Consider the following 17,679-nt stretch of genomic DNA (forward strand, 5'->3'; position numbering starts at 1 on the left):
CTTGGCAAGTCAGTGCTTCACCTATAAATCTTAGGATTTTTCAACCCATGAACTTCAGGATTTGAAGCTGCTAAAAATACAGTAATGTCAAAAATTCCAAACACTTTGAGGGTAAAGAAATGAAGAAACATCTTATACCACCTGATATGTTCTAAAACGTCCCTCTCACCCTACCCTGTCCTTTCCTTCTCTCTTAAATTTGTGATGACATTTTAATTAGTCTATAAATATCAAACATATATAATATGCCTGGGAACCTTTAAAATTTGTAGAATGGAGACTCATTTTTACTCAGATGGAACTTCCAGCTTGTATGATTCATTTTTGGGAGTCATACACAAGAGCGGCTGGAGAAGAGAATCTTATAAGAAAATGATGAGTGAAGTCCTTCTTTTCAGAGAAAAAGAGGAGTTGTGGATGAGGTTAGGGAGAGCCTGCCCTTTCACTTCCCCTATGAGTGACCGCAGAGGGGCGAGTCCATTGTCAGTGACATTGGTGGGAATCTGCCTTCGCTGGAGGTAACAGGAGCCATTAGGTCAAATCCCAGAACCATCTCGACCTTGTTTGGACAAACCATCAGTACTGGTCTTGATCACTTGTTAGTAAGACCTGCCTACATTAGCAATACCCAAGGCTGCAGGAATAGAAACAGCAGGAAAAAGAGCTGTCAACTGGGAGAATCAGAAAGGGATGGCCCTTGGCACTCAGAGCTGCAGCAGGAAACCAATAAGACCATCAAAAAGAGTATCCAGTGTCTAATAGAGGAAGGCAGAGAACAGGTGGGAAGGGGCCGCAGCAACAGTCCCAGTGATTTTGCTGCAGGGTTTGAGAAGGGACTCCTAGTGGAATGTATGTTTGTTACCCTTGTGATTGTCCCCCATTCCCCCAACCATCTCCCCAAGCTTATGTGTCCAGCACACTCAAGAATTATGGAGGAGAGGAAAGGAGGCAGGAAAGAAGATGAGACAGAAGGAAGGGTAAATAATTAAGTGGAACCTCCTATCTACAGAACGCTGTGACTGGTTGAAATAAAAACCGCAAAAACAAAGAGTGTCACACAGCTCTTTGTTCTAGGCTTTATGCTGGACACAGAGGCCACAGACCCAGTGGCACAAAGATGCATGAATCTCTGAGCACCTTTTTCTTAGCTTGAATGTCATATTATAATGGTCCATTACCCATTTTTCAAAAGAGACTGAGTTCCTCTAAGGCACTACTCTGCCGTTTGCCTCTGTGTCTGCAATGCCTAGTTGAGTCCTGTTGCAGTAGAATGACTGCATAACTTCCTGTGCAAATGGAGACACTCTTGAGAGTGAAATGGGTGTATTAATAATTATGCCTGGAAAATAGACCTAAACTGGGACTGTAAAATGAAGAAATGTTGATCAGTCAATATATTTTCAAAGAATGAATGAAACTTGGGCCAGTTATTTGAGCTTAAGGCAAACCTTAAAACACTACCAAACGTAAAATAGATAGCTAGTGAGAAGCAGCCGCATAGCACAGGGAGATCAGCTCGGTGCTCTGTGACCACCTAGAGAGGTGGGATAGGGAGGGTGGGAGGGAGGGAGATGCAAGAGGTAAGAGATGTGGTAACATATGTATATGTATAACTGATTCACTTTGTTATAAAGCAGAAACTGACACACCATTGTAAAGCAATTATACTCCAATAAAGATGTTAAAAAAAAAAACCCCAAAAAAAAAAAAAAAAAAAAACAGTTGCCAAGCTAGCTGGTTAGCAGTTGACAGCTGAGGGCATTTTGACTCTTTAATTCTGTGCCAGTTGGGACACCTTTTCACTGTGCATTATTGGGTTGTGACTGTGCAGAAATGCAAAGACAGATGTGTGCGAGAATAGTCACTCCATAGCCATCTAGAGAGTGACAAAACCTCCTCTCCAAATCAGGAGGAGCATAATAAAAGGATCTGTTGGTGGGGATCTTTCTTGGCATCCTGGAGCCTTCAGGGGTGGATGTCTATACTGACCTCACATCAGAATAAAAAAAAAAGAAAGAAGAAGAAAAGGAAGCAAGACAAGGAAAGTGAGAGGGGATGAATATCCCTGCTGGAGACAATGACTAGTTTAAGCAGTGCAGGAAAAAAAAAAATATTTATTTTTTTTTGTGCCAGTTCCTTTTGCAGAACATTCTATGACAGCCCAGCAGGCAACTTGGCGCTGTCATAAGAGACCTGGGAGAGAAAGGGAGTGCAGTAAGAAATGGGACCAAATATCACTGCTGAGGGCCTGGAGGTACATTCTGGAATTTTCTAACCCAGAGGTAAAGAGGGAGATAAGAAAAAAACTTCAAAAGAGGGTAACTTTCTCCCCCCATCTTCACCCATTTTCACTGAAGGCAAAAAAGAAACGAGTGAATGTTCATCTTTTGCTAGGATTCTTCTTATGTAAAAGAGTCAAGTCAGAAAAAACAAAAAAAATTTTCAGAGTCTGGTCATGGGGGGATCATCTCAGTGTAAAATGAAGGTGCCCATTGATGACAGAAAACCTCACTCTTTCTAGTGCAGGTTTGGCCCTTTCTCCAAGCTTTTCTTTTCTAACAACAGAACTAAGAGCCTGTAGTCCCTGTGATCGCCTGTCTGTGCCTTCAGTATTTCAAACAGCAACTGTGAAGCAGACCTGTGAGAGTTTCAAAGATAGAGGCCCCTCATTCATGGCCAGTCAAAAGAAAAAGGGTGGGGGGAGGTTTCTACCCTTGAAAGCAGCTGTGCCGGGCTCTGACTCAGGGGCTGGACATCCAAGGGTGAGGTCAGAGGATTACAGCTTTGTTTCTCTCAGGAGGACAGTGCTTTGCATCTGCAGAGAGTAGAGGTGGCCGCGTCTTGTTCTCAAGTCCTTTTCCCTTGGTTGCCTTCCCTTCTCCTCTTTATTTGGTTAAATGTTTGGTGTTATAGCCTTTTGAGGACCAGCACACATGCTTCTCTTTCCTCCCTCCCATGCTGTTCACAGGGTGCATGGTGTATATAGCTTTGCATTGCTAGGCAACTCTACTGTAGGGTGTGTGTGTGCATGTGTGTTATGTGAGTGTGTTATACATGTGGTACATGGGCATGCATGTATCTGTGGATGGTGCATGCATAATGTATATGCACATGTGTATCATATGTATGTATATGTGGTGAGTGATTATGTGTGCTGTGTACGTGGTGTACTTTAAGTATATTGTGTATGTATGTGATATGCATGCAGTGTATTCTGTATATGTGTTTCATGTGTGTTGTGTGTTTATGTGTGTTATGGTGTGTGTTTTGTGTGTGAACGTGTGTGATATATGCATGCATCTGTGTGTGTCATACATGTTGTCTGTAGTGTGTTGCAAGTGTTAGATATGCATTGAAAGTTTTATGCATGTCACATATTTTATGTATGTTGTGTATGATGTCCATGTTATATTTGTTGTATAAGTGTACATGTGTGAGTTTTATGTGTGTTGTAGTGTGTGCTCCGTGTGTACATGTGTATCATCAGGATTGTGGAATCCCTTTCTCATGTTAATTTCTTGTGCAGGGTATGCTCTATAGTTTATCTTTGTTTCTCTTCAACTTTGGGGGCTTGATGGGACCACTTATCTCCAGATATCCCTGAGCAGTGAAGAAGATGGCAGAGCTCCTGAGTTAATGAATGAATTTACCATTCCTCGGTAAATAACGGCTAGCTTTCTGTTAGTTTATCAGCTATTCCACATGCCTGAACCTCTTCCTGGAGCCATCATTCTCTCCCAGTTATCACTCATGGGTCTTCACTTTCACATGGAGTTGTCATCTGTCACTCTCTCTGAATCTTCCTCAATTCCCACTCATCCGTTAAACTGTAGGGACATATCCCTCCCTCACCAACATGATGCCATTAAAATGGACTCCCTGTGGTTAACAAAGAATCAACTGTCAAATTTATTGGGCACAGCAATCCTTGTCTTACAAAAATTAAACAACTGCATTGTTGAACATTTCCTCCTTTTTGAAATTCTCTCCTCTTCTGAATTCTGCAACAGCATATTATCATAATATTCCCCCTGCTTCCCCAGCTGCTCCTTAATCTCCATCTCACCCTCTTCTTCAGCCCATTTTTAAAACGTTAGTTCCCAGTGTTCCATCGTGGTCTCTACATATTAGTCTATTCATTTTCCCTGGCTGATCACATTTACACAATCAACCTCAATTGTCTCCTCATGGATGAGCCACAAGTGTCCAAGCACAGCCAAGACCCCTTCTGGGTGCAGACGTGAAGTTCTACCTCTTGCTAGACAGTGCCACTCACGTGTACCAGGAAGTACCTCCCAAAGGATCTGCTCAGAGCCTACCTCTCCCCTTCCTCTTATGTCTATCACTGGCACCATTGTACATACGACCACCTGGCCAGAAACTGGAGATAATTCTTCACCTTCTCTTAGGGGAGGGTAATATTCTCTTTGGAGGGTTGTTGCAGGAATAAAAGGAGGTAAGCAATGAAAATAAATTTAATAAACACCTGGCTTTCATTAGGTAACCAGAAAACCTGTCTTTCATTTGTCTTAAAAAAGTACTGTGAAAGTTCATAAAGTCAGAGATTATTTTCAGATGGGAGTTTTCATATGACTTTAATAAAAATTTAAATAAAATTATAATATTTAAATAACAAAAGAGCAAGGACTATCTGACCAGCATTATATGGGTAATAAGACACTTTTACAACTTCGTCTCTCTAGATGTTCAGAAATCTATGGGGTTGAAGGACAGGGATTATTTTCTTAACTTTGTAGACAAGGAAATTTTGCTTCTAGTGGATTCAATGATTTCCTCTAAATCACCTGGCTTATTAGTAACAGGACTTGGATTTCAAACTAGTCCTCCCAAATTCTGTGTTCTGTTTGCCACTTGTGACCTGACAAAGACAAGATAGACAAGATAGGTTGCGTTACATTGTCCAACTGGCCAGATTGACAGGGGACCAGCCACTTATGAGCCCAGAGCAGGGCCAGTGGCTGAGTTGGGAGGGTCTAATCACCATAAGGGTCCTTGGTGAGGTTGAAGTTTATGACAACTTTTAAGAAATGGACATACCTTTGGGAAGAAGAGTGAAGGCAGTATGTGAGTGGGTGGTGTGATACACAGAAAAGGACAGATGAAGGAATAGCCTCAGGAATGTGTATCTGCCAGACAGATTATGTTGATTATTTTGCCAATCTCTGAGTGATCATGCATGGGAGAGTGGCTAGAATGTGATCTAGGTGTCAGAACAACTCAACACAACTTGCTACACACACATTTTAGAGTTTGTAAAGTAAAATCATATGTATGATCTGATGTGGGCCTTGCAAATCACTCTCTGACATTTAAATCATTATTAGTATTATTATTCCCCTTTTACAGGTCAAGAAACTATGAGGTTCAGAGTAGAGAATTTCTTATTGGTCATGTTCCAAGGTCAACTAGCAAAAAGACAATGGACATAAATCTAGGACTGTAGACCAGAAATCTTTTAAACTTGTTTACAATGCTACATCTGGTGTTTGTCCTTGTTCTCTCATCTTGGGGGAGAACCTGAACTTAAGTGTCTTTCATAAATGTAGATAATGACCATGCTACCTAACCATGGCCTTGCTTGTGAAATCCATATTAACAATATACATGGAAGATGGTTGAAAAATCCAATATACAGAACTAAAGAGTTTTGGCATGAGTTTCCATTTCTGCTGCCTTTCTGGTCCATGACTTTCAGCCTTATCTCGTGGAGGCAACTTTTTCCTCTACTGGTCAAATGCATGAGCTTAGCCTGCTTCAGCCATCAGCACAATGTGTCCTTGATTCCTGCACAGGAGGCTCTGGCTAATTCCTGCGCTGTTGTCAGATCAGAAATGTCGGAATGTCAGTGGGGGAAGTCAGATCTCAAGGGCCAAGCTCTTCTTTTTACAGGGGAGGGCACACAGGTTTGCAGTGGTGAAATGTAACAGGCCCAAGGTCACACAGATGGTTAATGGAAAAGCCATTTCTAATAAACCATCTGTGTTTTTCTTTTCTAGAATTTAGCCTCACCTTAGGACTTTTCTTTCCACATCAGTGTATTTAAACAAAGAAAAAAAAAGGATACTCATACCCCTTGTTTTAAACTCTCAACTTTCTGTCCTGTGGTCCAGGTCCAGGTTCAGATGGGGCATGGCAGGGAGGGAACACTGGCTAATCATATCACCTCTTGAGAGAGTATGTTAGCCAACAAGTGTTTTTGGTTTTGTTATTATCAGCACTTTGGTAAGTGTAACATGCTTCTGGTTTCTTCTATAAAAGGAGAAAAATAGAAAGAGAAAAAAGAGAAAAGAGGTGAAAGAAATACTGATGACATAAAGGTATAGGTGGAAGTGATAATAACAATAATATCTAACATTTGTTGAATGCTTAGTGTGTGCCTAGGTGTGTGCTTCACAACATCCTAGTTCATCCTTGTGAAACCTCTGAGACAGTTATTATTATTATCCTTAGAAAAAGGCTTAGCCTGAGTGAGATTATGTGTGACTTCGAGTAGCATGACAAGGCATTAAAAGAGAAAGGTGGAATTTGAACCTGGGCCATTAGATTCCAGAGATTTTGTGCCCATGCATTATACTATACTGAGGCAGGAAACAGAGAAGCATTCCTGTTGAGATGCCAGGATTTCCAGATAATCAAGACATCAGTGATGTTAGTGTCTGTTAGGGGTAGAGGTACCCATAGAAGATGGTAGAAGGTGACACAGAGTCCTCAGTAATTTGTTCATTCTCTCATTCAACAGGAACTATCCTATTGGTTAGAGATTTTAAGTAAGTGAGATGCAGCTCCCACCTGTAGTTGAACTTTCTTGATCCGTGGCTCTTTGTTAGTTGTGACAGGCAGAATACTAAGATGACCTTAATGCCCCTCACTCTTGTTTAGTCTCCTCCCCTTTGAGTATGGGTAGAACCTCTAAGTATGAAGAATGTGAGGTTAGAGAGAGAGGAGAATTGACACTGACTACTCTTAAGATTCTTGGCTATGAAAAGATGGGAAGAAAGAGTGATGGCAGGGACAGAGGACGCCAGATACAGAATGTGTTTAGAGATACAGAAGGCAGAAAAAAAACTGAAGCAAAATCCCTGATCGAGATTGGAGATGAGGCTGAGAACATAAGCTGAGAGTAAAGAAGAGATTGTCCATGAAACAATGTCTTACTTGTTTGACTGCATTGTCTCCGCTAAGTGTGATTGAAACTGGGGAGAATGCCATTTGATCAAAAAGAATGGGACTTTGCAAACCATTTAGCCCTGTTATAAAATTTTCAGATTTAATGTTGATGTATATATTTATATACTTTCTGCTCATAAGCCTCTAATATAACCTTAACTTGAGGATGTGTGTCTCATAGATATTCAGACTCCTCCAAGTATTATAACTCTCTTCCTCCTGGGCATATGCTAGGATTGCATTTTTCTCTCTCCTTGCAGTTAGGCATGGCTGTGTGACTTGCTTTGGCCAATGAAATGTCGTTGTATCGCTTCTGGGAAAGCACTTTAGAACAAGTTCACAATTGCTACGTTGCCTTTCCCTGTGCTACCATAATCAGCAATGGTTTAGAGATGGCTGCTCTGACAGCCTGAGCTCTGGAGTGAGAAGGACCCAGAGAAGCCTGCAGCTAATCCATGGTGAGCATTTAGTATGAATCAGAAATATGGGATTGTTTGTTACTGCGGCATAATTTAGATCATCCTGACAAACACAATGCATAGGTAAATAACATCGCGTTCCACATTATTAAGACATTCCAAGGTGGTTGAAGGACACATGCCAAGGGCAGGGGGCCGTTAAAAGGACAGCAACAAAAACAGTAACGTAACAACAAGAATAGCTGCGGCAGCCAAGTAGAAGCAAAAACAACAGTAGCTTTGTCCCCTGCTCTCTGGGTATCCATGGCAATTATGGTTGCTCTGAGGGTTACATTGGCTTTTCCAAGAACTCGCTGTTCTTTAAAAGCAGGGACTGTCTATCCACATTTACCATATCATTTCTCTACAACTTGTCTTTAGGATGGAAGAACATTCCACTGGCTGGGTTTATGATGTTCTGCTTCACTCCCTCTGGCCTGAAGTAGAGTCGAATTATAAAGTAGGGCCAGCCTTATCTTGGGAAGCCATGCAACAATGGTATCTGGAGGTGAGTGTTGAAATATGTCTTGGGGCTTTGGGAAATGTTTTCAATTCAACATTGTGTGATCATCATCCAAAGAGTCTTGATAGTATCCTTTAGGAGTCACTGAATACAAACAGGAAAAAAAAAAAAAAAGAGAGAAATGACCTTGCATTCAGATGCTTCAAACCAATAAGTGAACCAGCAAATGTTTAGAAAAGGATTTGTGGATTCAGTAAGGATAATGACTATAGTTTTATGCATATATCATATATAACACTAATAATTAGTGTAATCACATATATTCAGATAAACTCAGGTATACCAGGGCTCAGGGTCATTTGGTAGAAGACTACATGGGTATCAGAGGACCTGCATTTAGTTCCAGCTCATCATAAATCAGCCAGGAAATCTAGGGCAAATAGCTTAGTTTCCATTACATTCCCTGGACCCAGAGAAGTTTGCATTCTAGAGATCTGCAATCTGGGAGTTTATACTTACAGTGAAACACCCCTCCGCCTGCCCCACTCCTTTAAAGGTTGCTCTTCTTAAAGGTGTTTCATAGACATTTCCACCAAGTTTTACTAAAGGAAGAGGCAAAGGAGACACTACTTCAATTGGTATCTCTGGCCACGGCCTCGAGTGATCCCTCTTCTATTAGTTAACCATTGCTTTATAACAAATTACACCAGAAACAAACCTGCATTATCTCATTGTTCCTGTGGGGCTGGGATCCATGAAGAGCTTAGCTGGGGTTATCTGGTGTCTCACCATCAACCAGGGTTTAATTCATGTCAAGACTCAAATGTGAAAGGATATATTACCAAGCTCAGCCACACAGTTATTAACAGGGTTCTGTTCCTTGTGGGTGGTATGACTAAGGGCTTTAGGTCCTTGCTGGCCCTTCCTTGCCATGTGGACATCTCAGTAGGGCAGCTGACAACATGGCAACTGGCTTTATCAGAGTGATTAAGTGAAGAGAGAGAGAGATAGGCATACAGAGAAGGAAAGTCACAGTCTCTTATAACCTAATCTCAGAAATGTTATCCCATAACTTTTGTTGTATTCTATTCTTTAGAGGAAAGTTATAGGTCTAGCATATCTTCAAGGGGAGGAGATTACACAGGGATTCAAATACCAGGAGGTGGAGATCACTGAGACCATCTTAGAAGTCTACTTATCACACCTTGCAAGCCAAAAACGTCTTTGAAGTTTTGTGTTTTATCTTTAAAATGTATGCATATTTGTATTTTATGCTAGAGTATGTCTATGTTTATTTTAATAGAAGGGTAATGTTTTGAATTACTTATTATCAGGAAAAAAAAGCTTTTCTAGGAAAATGCACTCTGCTTACCCCATAACTTTCAGTGTGCCAGCTTGCAGGTGTAAACTGTGTTTGGAGGGGCATGGTCTTGGCTCATTTCCCTATATCTTCAATTCCAATTTCATCATTTATATAGAGGAGGAAACTAAGGCCAGAAAGGGTTAGTGACTTGCTCAAGGTCACTACCCCTCAAGACAATGACAGTTAGGACTAGATCCTGGGACTCTGGGTTTTGGGTCAAGAATAGTTTTTTCAAGACCTTTTTTTTACTTGGGTCTCTTCCATCTGCTCTAGCTTTTAGCACCTGCTGTCCTCAGCATGTTCAAATAGTGTCCAGAACATGTAGCTTTTTCTCCTAGTGATGTCGTGAGGTCTTAAACTCAGGAACCAAGTCCCATTGTTCCTGGCACATTGCTAGTCATATAAGATGTGCTCCAAGAGTCTATTGTATATATTCTTTTTTCTTAATGTGGGAAATCTTGATCACGAGGTTCCTGTTATCTATCAAAACATTATTTTTCATCACAGTCTCTTAAAACTGTCTCTCACTCTCCTCCCATGGCCTTACCCAAGCCCTCATCCTTGTTCTCTTTTTGTTGTTGTTGTTGTTGTTATATTAATTGACTTTATTTTTTAGAGCAGTTTTAGGTTTACAGAAAAATTAAGCAGAAACTACAGCGTTCCTAAATACCCCTCTGCTCCTCCAACTAACCCCATTCCCTCACATTTTCCTCTATTACTGACATTCGTGTGGTACATTTATCACAATTGATTAACCAATATGTTATTAACTAAAGTCCTGATTTATGCTAACAAGCTCCAAACAAATCCATTGACTCCAACGTTCTTTTCCATTTCAGTATATTCTCCTCCCTTTAGGCTGGGTAGCATTTTTAAAGCAGATCTCATTCCCCTGCTGAAAGCTCATCGATCTATTCCCATTTTATTCAAAGGTGGCTGATATCTTCGTTTGGCCAAATAGCATCTTCATGACAAGGTCTCCGGCTTAGTTTTCAGTTTCATCTTATCCTCTTTTGGCATGAATCTTACTCCTTGTTGGAGCTGCACTCCGTGAACATTCTCAAAATGGTAGAACCGTCTTCAGCCTTTGTGCCTATCTCCAAGCTGCAACCTCAGCTCTGAGTCACCTTTCCTCATGCCTCTTCTCTCTCTTACTCAACTATCAAGGTGTATCTCAAGTATCATGCTCTTGGAAGCCTTTTCTGTGACCCTGCTCTCCCAGACTGTATTTCTTACTGGTTTTGTATACTCCCCCTTTATCTACTATCGTTTTTCCTTGTAGCTTCAGCATGACACCCAGATCAGGTGCCATCAACGACAAAAATCTCAACAGAAACCACACTGCAATGAGCAATTTGGTGATCACTTATTGAGTTATTATGACACCTCAAACACTGCATTAAGTGTAATATACATGATCCTGTTTTTTTTTTTTTCACAATAACTTTAAGAGTTCAGTATGTATGAGCTTTATTGAGGAAAGTTATGTTCAGAGTGGCTAAGATACACCAGGCCTCACAGCTAGTCTAAGGCAGAACTGGCCTGCAAGTTTAGGTCTGTCTTATGTTCTCATACCATAAGGAATGTTTGAGCTTTAGAATGTTGAGCCAAATTTTCAGGTAAAACTGAATCAGCATGACCTTTAGGACACTGTCTCTGCCGTGCTCTTGTGAATACCCTTGTGATTGATCAAATTTGTGTGACATTTGCTAAAAACCAGCAATCTTCACTTTTCCTAATTAAATTGGAGGATCCATTTGAAATGGCTCCAGGAGGATGGCTACTAGCAACATGACGTTGGTATCACAAAGATCTAGTCTCCTGTTTGTCTCTATAAAGTCTTCATAACTGACTTTGAAATCCTCAATAATCTGGTCTTTGCATCTGGATTTGGGGTATCAGCTGTTTACAGCAGTGGATCTCAAACATTAGCTTGTTAGAATATGGATTACTAAAACCTGAGGGTTTCTAATTCAGTAGTCTGAGATGGGGTTCGAGAATTTGTTTTTAACATGTTCCCAGGTGATGTTGCTGCTGGTCCATGGACCATGGATTATATATTGAAAACCACTGGTTTACAAAAACTGCTTAGGAGTGCTAGGGGAAGGGAACCAATGGTTCCCCAGCATAGAAATTAGCTTGAGTACTGCTCCACCCTCTTGGAGAAGGTAGCAACCTTCCTCCATTGCCTCAGCTGACCTGTTTTCCTAGCAACTAAGAGTGAGATTTTAGGGTCATTTTTCAGATAATTCTATTCATTACTTCACATTATTATTATTATCTAAGTCTGGAGATAGATATATATATATATATATATATATATATATATATATATATAACTTCTTAAATGAGATAATAAATATCTTTATTGTTTAACTCAAATTTTCTTGGGACATCTATTAAAGCATCCTAAGTGATATAGGCCTGTACATGAGCTTCTGAAAAGTCTCATCCCCCCATCCCCCACTCACCATAGCCATGATTATACTTTTCTTTTTTCCTCCTATGAAATGAGAAAGGGGTCTCTCCCTCTATCTAAGATGGATGTTTTGGATTCCTTCCCTCCAGCCTTGTTGAAGTTCTTATTTCAACAATTAACCATTTTAAGTTCCATTCTATCAGTCTCTTTACCTTGCCCTCTTCAGCATATAAACATACTCAACTCTCTTCCATCCTTAAGATAATATTCTGAGGATGCTCTTCTTTGCCACTTCAACTGCAAGACTGAAGGCAAATGTTGGCAATCAGATTCTCCACAGCCAGAAATTGTTGACATTTCTAAGGCTATGCACAGTTATTGGGAGAAGCTGTAATGGTTTCAGACACAGCAATATTGGCCTGTTTCTCCTGGAAAGAAACAGAAAATGTGCCAGATTGGCAAATGGTGGGAAAATAGAAAGGAATGTGCTATTGTTTACATGACCTGTGGTTATAACCAGAACATGCCTAAAAATATTGACAGGGACTTCAAGAAGAGGATAAGGTCTATATATGTTCACTTTCCCTTTGTAGAACGTATTCAAGAAAAAGTGTCTCTTGTTTAAATCTGAAACATCTTTGGTTTTAAAAACAAATTAAAATGCATCTGCCGGTTTGCTTGAAGTCAGACATTACTCTGCATTTTACATGTATGGAAAGGTAATGTACCTCGTGAAAGAAATGTGAAAGAATGGGAGTTAAGACTCAGGTGGTTTGAACCAATGAGCCATATCAATTATTATTCCCCATCCCGCTCTGCTCTCATGTAGGCTTTCAGAAAGAGTTGACAGCAAACTGTCTCCAGTTCTTGATGTCCAGTTTTAAATGGGCTACAATATATTCTCTACCCAAAAAGGCAGCACTGACAGCCTTGGGACAGTTCAGAAATTACCTCAATTTTCAGATTCAGTGGAATTACAACAGTCCCTCATTTAACCTAATTGACCTACTCCATTCAATACCGTTGACTATTCTCTTCTTTAGAAAACTGTCTTTCCCTCTTCTCTTTTGACCTTGGTCCTGGTCCTCCATCTGTGTGTTCCAGTCTTTGCAGCCTGTTTCTCACCCTTTCTTGTCCCTCAAATATTTGTATTTCACTGGATTTTGTTCCTGGTCCATTATTACTCTGTATGAACTCCCTGGTCAAATGCTTGTGGCTTTCTCTCTATCAATAAACTTCCTCCCAGTCCTGAACAGTCTCTAGGTCAATGCTTTACTTTATGAGGCATTTTGAAAATTTTGGGGGATATTTTTTTTTATTATCATGATGAATGGGGGGAAGAGGACTACTGGTATTTAGAAGGCAGGGCCCAGGGAGGCTAGCATCCTGCAATGCATTGCACGGTCCCTCCCGCACAATACAGAATTGTTCTGTGCTCTGTATGACTTTGCCATTCTGCCATTCTTGTGAGTAAAAAACCTGATTATAATTGTGTGGACCCAGAAAGTATGTCTGTTTTTCATAAAATCCCAAAGGAATTTTTGTTTATTTTTATTATACCTTGGATGTCCAAGAATGCAATGAATGTGCAAATCAATAAGCAATTGTACTTTTCTTTTTTCAGAACTTTACTCTGAGTTATATAAGTGATCACCATTTTGAAAAATCACATTAATGATGGTGATATTGTTCATATGATTTGAGTCTCCAATTTAACACACTTGTGTCAGTCTGCATTCAAAAGCATTCTACTTATTTATACCAATGTGCCTAATTATCCCTATTTCAAAATGCCACATTAAAAAAGTCAACAATATTCAACTGAAAGTTATGTTAACTTTCATTTATTTATTTTTTATCTCAGCCTGTTATTCTTGCCTTCCTCCACATGGCTAGCCCTAGACAATAGAGGAGAAGAAGATACATAATGAATATCAATAAAGATTAGAGACACCTAAATAGCATTCATTAATTATCAGGCACTGTTTTAAGGGCCTGTCATATTTTAACTCAATCCTCACACTAACTCTAAAGATAGTTATTATCATTGCTCCCATTTTATAAGTGCACAGGATACAGAGGTTAAGTAAGTCTCCCAAGGGAAAATAGCCAGTAGGTGTAGGTCTGATTTGAACCAAGAGTCTATGTTCTTAAATCATCATGCTACACTGATTCTCAGAAAGGCAGGAGCTTAGAGTATGGGCAATTAGTGAAAATGTGGAGGAGGGCAAATAACAACATTCCAGAAAGTCCTAGAGAGAGAAATCACATCAAACCACTTTATTCCAACTGCAAGTGGACGTGTACATTGAGAGCCAAGATATTATTAATAATTTTTTATGAAAAGTTAAAGTCTAAGTTGTTGGAACATCCTGCCACCTTGACCTAGTGTTTCACCTACTCAAGGACTCTCTCCAGTGTCTTCTACCCACTCCTCATGTTGAATTCTTTTGTTCTGGTGCATTATCCTCCATTCTGCCCATGATTTGGATTTTTCTTTCAGTTCCTAAGAATTGATAACTTGGTTACCTATTTGTCAAAGTCGATTTTTCTCTTGGACTCTGCCTTGTATAATCCAAGGACCTATCCTTCCCATCCCAGACTTCCAGGACCCCGCCTTAGGTGCAAGTCTCTGGGTCTCCTTTTAGCTAGGATGAAGCATAGAATACCACGAGAATTTCTTCTATTTCTAACAGAGTAAGAGCTGCTGGAGTGGGTGTCTCTTAAGATTCCTTTTTGCTCTAATGAGGAACACTTTTTTTTTTTTTTCAGTTTGCAAATGGTCCCATAATTTAATTTAACAGTGTGTATGACAATATGTAATAAATACCATAAAAAGAAGTATATGTCGTTCTGCGTGTGTTAGTTCATTAAAATGAATGCTTGCTAGATTCTGCAGCAAGCTGTGGTAGCCTGGTGCTAGCTCATGTAAATTGCCATGACAAATGTGCTTTAGGACCAATAAAGTGTGTCCTGATTCATTAACAATCAGATCCAACATCTCTCTGTTGGTTCCCCAGAAAAGTTGAGTGGAGATGGGTGGGAGAGAAATTTCTGCCTGCACTCTGCCAACCTTCAGGCATTCTGATTAGCATGTGTGATTTGGTGGCCAACTTTTGTGACACCGTGCACCTGTGTTATTGCCCTGGCATTTTTGATCCTGCAAGCGCTGGAAAGGCCTCAGAGCTCAGTATGTTCTTCCTGTCAATACTTGTTGTGGACTCTGAATTTATGGAGACTCCCCAGCCTCCTTCTGGCTCAAAAAAAAAAAAAAAAGCTTTACTGGCTCAGAAGGGGGCTGCCAGATTAAGCTCAGCACAGGTGAGTGGCAGTGGAGTCAGTCCAAACAGTAAACAAGGATATCTCCTGTTTCAGAAGCACAGTGGAGCCACAGGTATAAATATGCAATGAAGCTGCACCGAGGGGAGGCAGGCTCATGTTTTATAATGTATTTCTGTCCTACACAGCACCTGAGATTCCAGGCACAGTCCAGATTGTGGCTGGTGGGGTTTTTCCAGGAAAAAAGCACCTCCCCCGTTACTTAGTAAAAATATAATTTGGAATTGTAGGAATGATTTGCAAGAGGTTAGATATGTTGACATGTGCCTTTGTTATTCCTTTTGCTCCCAAGCTTTGCTGTTTAACTGTATTTGATACAAACTGCTTCAAGAACAAAATATTGAAAAATGTATTTAACAGAACTCTATAGTCCTGGGAAGTCACATGTCTCAAAACCTCAGCGGCCTGTGGAAGGTCTCTCACCTTTTATACTTTTACAGTTTAGGAAGCTGACCTTCCCTATTGCATCTGATAGGGATATTGACTAAATCTGTGGAGCACTCTAAAGTTTAACACACAAGCTCATGAGCTTTCTTTAATTGAATTCCCTAAGAGGGCATATTTCCCAATTTACATTTGAGAAAAATGATACTCAGGATAGCTTAGGGACCTGCCCAATATCATAATGCAAGCAGGCAATATATGAGGACACTAACTCATGTCTTCTCATTTTAAATCTCATGCTTGTCTCACTCCATTTAAGTGCTTTTGGTGGGGAAAGAAGTGTGTCCTCTTTCCTTTGGTACTTCTATGTCCTGTATTTTCACCTCTTCTTGGGAGTAGACCTTGATGAGCAGAATCTGTCCACCCTGACACTGGCTCCTATCATCTTATCTTTGTAGAAGACAATTAGATATATGCCAAATGGAAGTCAATCAGCAGCCAACTTTGATGCCCATTTGGTGCAAAATTTACTATACATCTGGGGGAATAGGTACCTATAAAATTGAGTTAGGCAAGATGTTTTGAATGCCTTCTATGTTCCAGACATCTGGTAATTGCCTTTTAGAGTATTTGGAGAAACCTGCCTTTTATGAATATATCCATCCCTCTACCTCCCATCCTATCATACATCAATACAACCTACTATTCAGACTACTGTCCATACTACTCTCCATATATCCAGTCATCTACCCATTCTTCTAATCATTAATCAGTTTAAATCATTTAAGTGCTAAATCATATGTAATAGGGTCCCCTTCAAAGAAAGAAAATAAAGGAAGAAAAACATAAACCCCAACAAACAATACAAATAAAATCCCTTTGGACTTAATATATTGAAATTAAGATGAAGACTTATCTTCTTGAAATTATATTGCCCCATTTATATTTTCTGTGTCTTAGTAGGGGCCAACAACTAACTCAATAAACGTATATCTATACTATATGTTGAGTTTTTATAGTGACAACAGCCCCAAATTGCCTTGGCACATTGGACTGCATTCCTTGCATTCTCATATCCTATATTTCATGCCAATGATACTGAGCAGGACTCTGTGGGGCTCCTGGGAACAAAAGCCTTTCTGTGTCCCCCGTTTCTTGATTACAGGAAATAAGCTACATTCAGCCTCAAGGACCCTCCCTGAGTTCCATCAAGCAGGTTCAAATAGATGCTATTAAGGAAGAGAGGGTGTGCAGACAAAGGAAAGCCAAAAAAACAGTAGTGCAGCCTTGTGGTAGGGTCCTTGTTCTCCCTCAGGGATATACATAAGAATACCTTTGAACAGTTTTGCAGACCCCCAACCAAGTGAGAGAAATTAACGTTATGGTGCTCTCAAGCACGGAGACCCCAGACCCGTTGGAACCAGAAGGTTGATGATACTGACTCACCCACTTACCTCACCACCAACCAATCAGAAGAATGTCCAAGAACTGCACACGCTCTCTCTGAACCATTACTATAAAACTTCTCATTACGCCGTCCAGGTGGGGACACACAGTTTGGGGGGCATTAGCCGACTGTGGCTCCCTTTGCCTGGCAAAGCAATAAAGCTATTCTTTTCTACTTCACCCAAAACTCTGTCTCCAAGATTTAATTTGGTGTCAGAGTACAGAGGTCAGATTCAGCCTCACCAGTGAATAGAGCTGACTTCCAGTGTACTCCTCGAAGTTTTCTTTCCTTTTCTTCCCAAGATGAAGAATCTCAGACACAAAGGAAATGCTTCGACAGTAGCTTTGGAAGCTTTCCTAAATGTGGATTTACTGCTATTTCTAGTTATGGTATAGCTATCAGCCTGTACTAGTACATCTATTCAGTGTAATTGAATACTTAGAAGAATGAAATATGCTTCATAAAATGCAGGTGTAAAATCAATTGCAGCAAGCCAAGTTAAAAATGAAAAACAAAAAACAAATAAACAAACAAACAAAAAAACAGCACCAAAGAATATTTATTGGCATTGATTGTACTTTGTTTATTATTATATTTATTCTTCAATTTTACCACTTT

The 17,679-nt window shown here is 40.1% G+C and overlaps 1 long non-coding RNA gene across 1 annotated transcript in view; it reads left to right on the forward strand.

Annotated features, from left to right (window-relative positions):
- The first annotated feature begins 7,572 nt into the window (after positions 1–7,572).
- Positions 7,573–17,679, forward strand: part of LOC307186196 — a 36,793-nt gene continuing 26,686 nt past the window's right edge. Inside the window, exons 1-2 of the long non-coding RNA XR_013828269.1 lie at positions 7,573–7,646; positions 8,028–8,154. This is a non-coding gene — a long non-coding RNA (uncharacterized lncRNA). The remainder of the gene's footprint in view (positions 7,647–8,027; positions 8,155–17,679) is intronic.

Source organism: Stenella coeruleoalba (genome assembly GCF_951394435.1).
Source record: "Stenella coeruleoalba genome assembly, chromosome: 4".
In the NCBI taxonomy this organism is placed as follows: domain Eukaryota; kingdom Metazoa; phylum Chordata; class Mammalia; order Artiodactyla; family Delphinidae; genus Stenella; species Stenella coeruleoalba.